General features: G+C 38.4%; 1 long non-coding RNA gene and 1 pseudogene across 1 annotated transcript; both read left to right on the top strand.

Moving 5' to 3' along the window:
• LOC146470105 (uncharacterized) overlaps positions 1–242 on the top strand; it is a 2,271-nt pseudogene extending 2,029 nt beyond the window's left edge.
• Positions 243–5,060: 4,818 nt separating this feature from the next.
• On the top strand, positions 5,061–8,386 carry LOC146470104 (uncharacterized). Its single transcript, XR_014867021.1, has 3 exons — positions 5,061–5,235; positions 7,905–8,057; positions 8,323–8,386. It is a non-coding gene; the product is annotated as an uncharacterized LOC146470104 (long non-coding RNA).
• The last annotated feature ends 1,109 nt before the right edge of the window (positions 8,387–9,495 follow it).

The following is a 9,495-nucleotide window of genomic DNA, read 5'->3' as shown; positions in this document are numbered from 1 at the left end:
GAGTACTTGGCTGGTTATCAGTACAAAAACATTGCCCTGTGAATGGAGAACCACTCACTATAACAGCACATTTCGACCATGATTGCAGGGAGAGAAATCGCAAGCACACCATCTGCTTTCCTCAAGTAGGAGCATGTAGTAGGGAAATTACATTCCCTGTGGCACACTTGACTGGCATGAAGGAGTTTGAACACGTTTTGCTTCTGGCTATTTGCAAAGGTGGCGCATTTTCAAAGGCATGAAGCTCCTAGAAAATTGCACAATTGAAAACAAAAGATTCTGAACTTCTAGACTAAAGTTTTATCAGGGAGGTGGGATGTTTTTTTCCAACAATGTATCATTAAGTTGTATTTGTGTTTTCCTTCAAATTTCAACTTTGTCCTCTCAAACACCAGAAAACCTTAAAAAGCATTCAAAGGGTTTCACATTACAGTTCAGCAATGAGGTTTTGTGTTGTTGTAATCATCATTCCGTTATGAGTAGTTTATACAGCAATCTTTGTGGTGTATTAGTATGAAAATCGAATTTCCATTTTCGATATTCCAAAAAAAACCAGCTGGTCATATCTGCTAATAAATTGTAGTACATATGAAGATTACTTTTGTGTTTCTCTAAAGTAGAAGAAAATAAAAGTTGTATTATATATATATATATATAACAAACTGACAAACATGTTCTGTTACACAAAAGAATCGTTAGTTTGTAACCATTCCCTTAGTATGATATAGTATTAGTGGCCCCTTTTTGTGGCCCAGATTCTGTATCTAAAACTCTATGTGATTTTAAAAGTTGGCCTGCAGGAATAAAAAGAATTTTACCAATAAAATGAAATTGAATTTTCGAGACGTTTCAGGCAATAAAAAAATTATACAAAGTGACTTGCATCGTGTATCGCATGGCTTTAGTCATGTTGGATAACGCAATATATGGTTTTTTGAACAAGAAAACCAGTAAAAAATTGGATTGTGATAAATCAAAACCGATAGAAGGAGACTAGAACTGATCATAAATGTTACAAGGCCTGTTTTTGAACCACCGGGTTCATGTTATAACTAAACAATATTTCTTTTGAAAGCACATATCAGAGAAACTATTGTTGTATTCCTACAATACTACATCTTACAATGATTGAAACACAAAATGATAAGAAAAGAAAGTTCTTCAAATAACAAATTACACAAAAATGCTTACATTTACAAAGGGACCGCCAAAGCCACATCATATATCCTTTGTCATGACAACGAGACAAAAAAATGACCCATGACGATAACATTTCAAGGCGGGTATGATTTCTTGTTTTAATGATGTCATACCACATGACTATGTGGTTGCACCCCCCTTGACCCTAAGACAATGCACGTTTGGTGGCCTGACAGTGTAGGGAAACCATTCATGTGTTGTAGCTTCTAATTGGCCAATCAGACATGTTTGCCCCACATACAGGAACAATTTTGTTAGTAAAGATTTGAAACAGGTGTATCATCCGAAAACAAACTTAATATCCGATCTTCGATATAATTCAAATAAATCTGAGTTACGGCAGGTATGTCTGACTCTGAAATAGTCAACTGGATGCATACCTATAAAAATTATGGTACAAATCTAAGCCTTCCCGCCAGTTTTGGGGGTTTGAAAGTCCTTCAGTTTCAAAAGCATACTGAAAATACTCCTGGTATTCATTGGTGCTCTCTGCAAGCGGAAGGTAATTCTCTGTGATATAGTCACACTGCTGTGCACTCACAGGAGCAAGAAAATCCTCAGTACCGCGCAGTTCAGGTAAGTAAAACAACTCATTGGGTCTTCCCTTTACAGTGTCATGGCGTGACTCTCTAATGTAGTGGCTGTTCCAGTATTCTTTTACCCTGTCCAAATCTTGCTGAATCAGTCTGGAAAAACAGAACCACAAGCACTCCATCTGTATTTCATTACCAGTAGTGAAAACTTGTTGTTCCAGTAAGTCCTTGAAAAAGTTGATCCACCAAGTAGTTAAGTCTTGTCTTAGGTACGACCACCACCCTTCTATTTGTTGGTTATGCGGTGAGGTTCCATAAATATGTGCCAGATCATTGCCAATGAAATAGCATTGTGCTGCTGCTACAAGGCCGTTTTCAGTACCACAGTCAGTTCTAACCTTCAGGGGGCATCCTCCGTATTCTTTCACGGCATCCATGTAATATCTCCCGATCACTACGGGATTACTGTTTGTGTTATCCAACCTTAACCATATTACCTTTCGGCTGTAACCGCCAATACAGCCATGGACTGCGAACCCGTCAGGTTTCAATCTATCATACCCATCAATATGCCAACAGTAGTTCGGTCCTGGATTAGTGTAAACTCTTCTCTTGTGCTTCCGCCTTTGCTTCTTTCGCACCCCTTAGGGTCCATTTCTTGTAAGCATGTCACCACTGCTTGCCTCGACACCTGATAACCCTCACGGCGCAAAGTATGCCACGTGTTCCTGTAGCCCGATAAACAGCCAGGCCCATCTAACTCCTCCTGTATTCTAGCTCTGACATCCTGGTCATTTGTATGCAATAGTTTCCGTCGTCGAAGGCCAAGTGACTTGAATCTATCTTTGAGCGTTCGCAGGCTCATTTCTATTCCGTGGTATTTCAACAAAAAGCACAGAATAACCTCGTACTCGTATCCTTCGTTGAAATAATATTTCAGTGCTAGTGTTTCTTCATCAAGTTCAGCAACACAGGTGGCACAAAATTTGCTGTAAAGCCTCACTGTTGCTGTGCAAACTTCACATTTTAGTGATGGTGAAAAGTTTGCTGCCGCCATCTTGAAAATGTAGCTAACATTGCGTGATACATTTCAAAAAGCTAGTCCCTGGCGATTCCAGCTCAACAGAATTCAGAGTGAGTTTTTAGAATTCGGAGTGAGGTTTAAGAATTCGGAGTGAGTTTTAAGAATTCGGAGTGAGTTTTTAGAATTTGGAGTGGACTTAAAGAATTGGGAGTGTCATTTGGAATTCAGAGTGCACTTGTGGGCCACCGTAAGGTCGGGTGGTTTTCCCATTCAATTACGGTATAATAACTGGTGTGTTTTTCTTGTTCTCGTAAATTTATTTACCACGCACTTGTTAATGTTGCTGGCCTAGGACCAACACAGCTCAAAAAGAGGATCAGCCTGGCTGGAGTTTCCAGAGATGCTTCTATCCAGGTATATGCAGGTCTTCTCTCAATTTTTTGTTCCAGGGTTTGTGTTCTGATATGGGGTCAGTCTTTTTATTTTCACTACGTGAACACTGTACTCATTTAGAAGCTAATATTGCCACCTTTCAATGTCATCTTTAGCACCACTTGGAGTATTCATTCATCAGTCAGTAAGTTTATGTCATAGTGCATGATCAGGTCAGTGTTATCTGATGTCGGTTTGTGATACCTAAAAAAAAAATTGGTTACAACTTGGTGTTACGGAGCATGAATATATAAATTATTATAATATTCATACATTTATTGTCATTTGTTCCCATAGTCAGTTGATCTCTAGCAGAGCCTGGTTGCCAGGGGCAACTAACTTCTGTCTTCACTTGACTAGAAAAGCCTTCTCTCTACATAAAACTACAGTGCTGGGAACTGGATTTTCTTTGTAGGTGCAAGCTCTGAATAATGCTTATGAAAGTAACCCATGTGGAAGATGGTGGATAAAGGCAGATGCTTGTGATGTCCGCCAAGATTTGAGAGAAAGTGTAAAAGGAAAGTGGACTGGAGATGAAAACCTTGATGATGGCGAGTTAGATAACTGTAGGGCTGAATATCAGAACCGTAAGAAATTTGCTAGGCTTCTTGGCTTGAAGGACAGATCTGATGTCTTGCTGGAAGATCTGAGGATTCGACCACAATTCTGGATAATGATTCGGAGTTTCTACGGGAAGGAGAGGTAGATGCACGCACCAAGTATGAGAAGCACAGAAGCAAAAATAGCCCATCTGAGTCACTGCTGATGGGACTTGCATGGGACTTAGTAGGGTTTCAAGACATACTAAAAAAAGTAATTGAACTGAAGAAGGCTTGCCTTGAGTTGGAGACAGCACATGATGTAGACAAAGATCTTCAGGAATTCTGCACATCTTCTCCTGTACACAAAGCAGCTGTTCATGAAGAAGCGGGTAGCTGCGACCCACTTGAAGGTTTTCATGATTGTGGACACAAGCAGGAATAGAAAACTTTATGCTTTGCCAGTACAACTGATGCCATTTAAAGGAATGAAGGATTCTAAATTGCGGGAACTTATGAAGAGTTGAGGAAAGTCATGGTTGGTGTGGGAATGACTGTTGTTGGTAATAATTTTGTACATTTTATTGTCACTGTTATTGTTACTGTTGTTATTGTTATATGGTGACCTTGGAGCCTGCCTTGTTGTTTCTTTTCTGTAACAAGCGCAGTTACGATGCATATGTTTACAGCGGTTACCAATAACACGCGACCTAACGCCTTCAAAAGACTCCGATAAAGTTGCGTTTTGGTGGACGTCAATCAAAGAAAAGTCGTTGAAATTGTTTTGAATTCTGAGAAAATTTCAAGGCAACAGAACGAAAAAATTGAGAGTTTTATCTGCTGACAGATGGCAGACTTTATGAAAGTTGATTTCCAAGACAGGCTATCTAAAAATGCGCATTGCTTAGACAAAGCCGTATTTTTTTATGAAACATTTGAAATCGCTACACCTGACCATTAAATCAGCGATGCGTGCAAGTGAGCAAATTATCACGTGCAGTGAAAATCAAAATTTATATTTAAAAAATACCTTTTATTTGCGCTTGATCTGGCTGGAGAATGAATTTAAATACAGTGTACCTTCTCTTAGTGAGGTAAAATTCTTAGTTTCTTACAGGGTTACCTTGAAATCTTGTCAGAATTCAAAATAATTTCAACAGCTTTTCTTTGATTGACGTCCACCAAAACGCAATTTTATCCGACTCTTTTGAATGCCGTAGGTCGCATGTTATTGGTAACCACTGTAAAGGGTTCTGCATGTGGCTAAGTGATTCAAACATCCAACCCATCTGCTAAAGATGCCCTCGTTACCTGGTCTTTCACTCGAGTTTTCCTGCTATTTTCGTCTTAATTTAAGGATTTGTTACTGATGGAGAATTTAGTTCTCTCCGCACCATGGGCAGTGAGCATCATATTACCATCATACAACTTATAAGCGATGCAAGGCAGAAGGCAAAATCAACACCAGTGTCAAAGATTACAAAATATTTGAGACTAAATGCACAAGGTATTTCTCATAACATTTCATAATATTTCATATTTCCTGTGATTATACATAATACATGTACCAATTTATTATTGCAGGGGTCTGGGTCTGGCATGGAGTGAGGACGTGTTGCTCGTCGCTCCCGCTATTTTCGAATTTTGCGAGTCTTATCTAGCTTTGTTATTCCTCTTTAATGGCCGAAAACACGCCTAACTGTTTTAAACGAAAGATGAGAGGGAGCAGTAGTTCGGACAATGAAAGCCTTTCTCCCAAAGAGAAGAAACAGAACAGTGGTAAGTCCGCCAAGGATACGGCTTCAGATGTAATAAAAGTAATGTCGAAGCTGGATGAAGTACTTAGCAAGCTTGATGACATAGACAGGAAAGTTGAGGGAGTGTTAGAAAACATTAAGGGACTTGACAACACTATCAAGAGCGTTCAGTCAGATGTAGTCGCCCTAAATGACAGAGTTGCTTTAATGGAGAGCTTGGTAAACAAAATGGACAACGGAATGAAATTTATTAATTCTGAAGAGAACGAGCTGAAAGGCAAAACCGACAACAATCTTTAGGAGATTAAAGCGTTAACACAGCGTATCACGTACCAAGAGGTTTACAATCGAAGAGAAAACCTGTGCTTTCTTGAAATCCCCGAAAGCGACCTGAATGAAGATGAAAACATCGGCAAAGTTGTCCACCGCTTCTTAGCGAGAGATCTTGAGTTAGATGGCGCAAGCGACGTGGAGTCGCAGAGGGTTCATCGAATGGGCAAAAAGAAACCTGGGGTACCTCGGCCGATTATCGCACGTTTTCTCAGGTATCCCGACTGTGAACGTGTTTTTAAGAGGGCGCTGGAGATGAAAGACGATGTCGATGTCAAAGTTTATGCTGATTTACCCAAAGAGATTCAAGAGCAGGAAGAAGCAGTGGCCAAGGTTGAAACACGCTAGAGAAGAAGGAACATTGGCTTTCTTTTGCAAAAAGGAACCTGATAAATGGTACATAGATGGAGAGTATATCATCCCCTGAACATAGCTCCTTAAATACATAGATATATTTAATTATAAGAACCAAATTTTGTGCTATTCTCTTCTCTTTTTTTCTTTTTGGTCATGAGGAATAATTATTTTTTGCTTCAAAATAGTGGTGGCTTCAAGAATTCACAAAACAAACTACCGTACCAAATCCCATCAGGCTGCACATGGGTATCATTATCCGCAGCCTTTGTAATTCTTTATTGTATTCAGTGTTTATTGTAATACTTATTTGTACGTTTAAGATTAGGGGATTCAATTACGGAGAACCATGATCTTGTCACAAATTCTACAGTAAGGGAGCTTAATATGTCACCATTAGATGCTTTTAATATTGCTTCTTTGATTGACGCACTTCCGGTACAATGGCGTCATTCCTTAAGAACCTGTATGTCAACTATTAATGAGCCTTTCATTTTAGAAGATTACATTCTCCTATCTTTAAATGGACAGAATGTTTCAATAAGTAAAGCTGTATCAAAGATTATATATAAAGAACTACGAGATTATCATTACTCCACCGACCGCTCCATTTAAATATAATGCCCAATTTGCAGATGACGAGTTAGATTGGAGAAAGATACACAGCTTACCACACCGGGAGGCGCTGGATACTAAGTCGCGCGAATTTTAGTACAATCTTTTAAACAGGTGTCTCGCCACGAACGTGCTCCTCAGTAAGATCAGCATTGTAGCATCTCCACTATGTTCTTTCTGTGGTGTAATGGACGAATCCCTCAAACATATTTTTGTATCTTGTTACTACACTGAGAAGTTTTGGGCAGAAGTTATCAAATGGTTAGGCGATCATGATGTTAGAATTTAATTGCTTTCTGTTAAAGACATAATGTTAGGTATTTTAGTGTGTAAAGATGATCTGTTTATCAATCACATATTGTTACTTTTGTAACGGCATATATACTCATCACGATGCAAAAACGTCATACCATCTTTCAGAGTGTTCACTGGGAAGATTAAGTTGGTTTTCCAGCTTGAGACAACAATCGCCAGATCTAAAAATAAACTCCCCATCCATCTCGTAAAATGGGGCAAATACAGTAAGGAGAACGAATCAAGTTACGTTAGCTTTCTCTTTCCTTCAGTATTAATCATTCTAATATTTTTACTTTACTTCATCTTTTCGCAAGAGATACGCTATGATAGTTTGCAATGTGTGTTTGAGGTCCTTGTGTACAAATGTGGGTGTGTTTTGTGTGTGTGACCAATTTAGTTTAAAAACAACTGTAATCCTATTACATTGAAATAAAAACTATTAAAATACAAAAAATGTACCAATTTGTTATTGCTGCTAAAAGTTTTATTTATTAATATTTAACAATCATTTGTCAAAAGGCAAAGTAAATATACTGGTGAATATTAACTGAGCAGTAGGTGAAGCAAATATTTGACAATATTTACTGAGCCTAAGGCGAGTAACCAACTTGTAAGTGTAAATGTTCCATGGACGTTGTGTAGATGTATGAAGTTCGGATGGTGTAAAACATGACCTTATACAGTTTACCTGTTTTTTACAATATTTGATTCCCAGAACAGAAAATGCCCATTTCTAATAAACTGTCCATTATTTTTAAATACATTTGGTTTGTTGTAAAAATCAGCCACTTTTTTTACAATTTGCTTCAATTGTTATTTGCAGGTATTCGTTTGGAGTGCCATCCAGCTGTTCCACTTGGTGATGTGCTGTGGTTACAAGAACCCATTGTAAATGAAGGCATTCCCTTTGAGGAGGCCATCCTTCTTCTACGAAAGATGTTTCCTGAAGACTATGAGCCATGCACTTGGATCGAAAGTGCTTGCCGAAATAAAAATGTTTGCTTCACTTAATGTAAACCCATGTAATACTGCACATGATTAAAATAAATTAGCAACATGAACCAAGTATGATACTAAATAATGTTATCAGGCTTTTTTCCGAGGAGCAAGAAGTATCAATATATTGATCAATACTTCACACTCTCCTGCTCAACCGGTAAATAATCATTGCAAACAACTTTATTTATTCTTAAAGTAAGGTGCTCTAATGAGAAAATTAATTCTAACTTGTTTGTCACAAGAAAAGATGAGGATGCAACAGACTGCTTGAAGTCAATTATGGCCGTTTACTTGTTTAGACATGAGATCAAGTCTCAAGCAGAAAAAGGAATCGAGTTCAGAAACAGCCTGGTGGTACCTGAGGTCGATGCTGAGACCCAGGAGAAACTTCATCAGCGAGAGGACCCTAACCATTTGCTCAAAAGAATTGTTGGCCGTTTGAGAGAAGGGTCCATACCTGGATTCCAAGTAATATTTCTAAGGGATGCCCTTCATGATCCAGGTTTGAATCTAAATCACATGATTATACATGTATGTAGAACCCATACTTGATATATTAGACCAATAACCTTGTCCTCAATTTCAGTGGCCTGTCTGGTTGCACAGACTCCCTGAAGTTAAAGGAAGCTGCATTTGAGGGCAAAATTAATCCTTGTTTCTTATTATATTTGTGAATGTAAAGGGTTTCCAGTTAGACTTGTTATCATGGTGTTTCATGGCTTTTGCTCGGCAAACCTCTGGATTGAAAAGTTGAGAAAAAGCCTACTTATAATAAGAAATAGCTCTGCTTATAGATGAACGAAAACCAAGCTGTTTATTAGATCCTGAGACAAAACTTAAGTACCAGATACTGCAAGGTTCTATTGTCATTTACTCAGATTCTTTGTTATTTGATCAATTACAGATATTGGCTTGACATACGAGGCACTAACAGGCAAAAACAAACAGTCTGTTCCAGATTCAGGCGGTTAAGAGCAGCTTTCCACAAATATCGACCAAGTGGTGGCACAAGTCAAAAAAATCAATTTCGTTCATATTTTGCACATAGGTAGTCCCTAGTGAGAAACAAACTGAGCTGTAATTAGTTTTTCAAAATACCGCTTCCTTTTGAATACATATGCGAAAAACGATTTCGTCTCAGTTGAGCTCAAAGTCCGCTTTCGGCGGGATGGAATTTTCCTTGACTTTCGACAGCTCGCATATCAATCCGCAGACTGTTACTAACCTTCAAATGGCATTTATTGCTTTATTAGGTCTCTCTCTTCTGTTTCACGGGAAAACATTTAAAACCTAAGTTACTTTTATGTCCGAAATAGGTTTAGAAGAATATGCTATGAATGCAAATTTTCAGCAACCACATTTTAGCACTAAAACTTTGCCAATTTTACCCATGGGCGATAACTTAGATTTCCCTA

This window comes from Pavona decussata, unplaced genomic scaffold (genome assembly GCF_977016875.1).
Source record: "Pavona decussata unplaced genomic scaffold, jaPavDecu1.1 SCAFFOLD_114, whole genome shotgun sequence".
Lineage (NCBI taxonomy): Eukaryota > Metazoa > Cnidaria > Anthozoa > Scleractinia > Agariciidae > Pavona > Pavona decussata.
The sequence above is the reverse complement of the archived record's forward strand: the minus strand, read 5'-3'. Positions and strand labels throughout refer to the sequence as shown.